Raw genomic sequence first — 912 nt, 5'->3', positions numbered from 1 at the left:
GTGCAGAGAGCGGCCCGCGCCGCCAGGCGGCAGCCTTGTCCGTCGCTTGCGGGGAGCGGGGCCCAGCGGCGCCCGGCCTCGGCCGCAGCTCCGAGCAGCTGAGGGCAGAGCCGCCCGCGCCCGCTCCGTAGTGAAGCCAGCCCGAGCGGCCCGGGGCTCCCGCAGCCCAGGGCAGGGAAGCAGCAGCTCCCCTGCTCTTGGGAAGGGAAAGGCCCTGTCCGGTAGCCCCTGCCCCTCACCTGAGGTTGCTCAGGACCTGCTACTGCTCTGCAGTGCTGCGGGGGGAAGGGAGGGTCATTTTAGGTGTCACAGATGTAACGGCTGCTCAACTGTGCAAGGAGCCATGGAGCAGCACCACCCAGGGTTCAGCCCGAGCAGAGCAGACCAGAGCCTGTCCCCTCCCCGCCGCTGCGCCAGGGAGACCCCCAGGCCCTGCGCAAACTACCTGCTCTGTTCAGCTCAGCACTCGCCTGCGCATAGCAGCAGCCTGTGAGCCCAAAACCCGAACACAGCAGAGGGGCCTGCGCCACAGGTATCTCAGGATCCTCTTTACTTCACAGGCAAAGGTTGCAGTGAGGTGTCGCCTGTAGTTTGACAAAAGTACTGGGACCCAAAGGAACGGGACAGGACAGACCAGCCCTTCTGTCCATCTGTTCAAGTGACTCTTGCACAATTTAACTCCCTACTGGGGTAGGCTGTAGGGGTTGTTGTAGACAGGGCACTTGCCCAGCTTCCTTCTCAAGGCCCACCACTTCTGTTTCCAGCCACTTTACTTTTCATGGAGCAAACTTGTCCCCACAGGAATGCAACAAACACTATGCAAAACAACAGACTGACAGTCTGTTCAGCCCCAGTCTTTCTTCAGCCCCTGAGAAGATAACCCAGGCTCCACGCTTCTTCCTCAATACCACA

This window comes from Gavialis gangeticus, unplaced genomic scaffold (genome assembly GCF_001723915.1).
Source record: "Gavialis gangeticus isolate Ggan-Ray unplaced genomic scaffold, GavGan_comp1, whole genome shotgun sequence".
NCBI lineage: Eukaryota > Metazoa > Chordata > Crocodylia > Gavialidae > Gavialis > Gavialis gangeticus.
The sequence above is the reverse complement of the archived record's forward strand: the minus strand, read 5'-3'. Positions refer to the sequence as shown.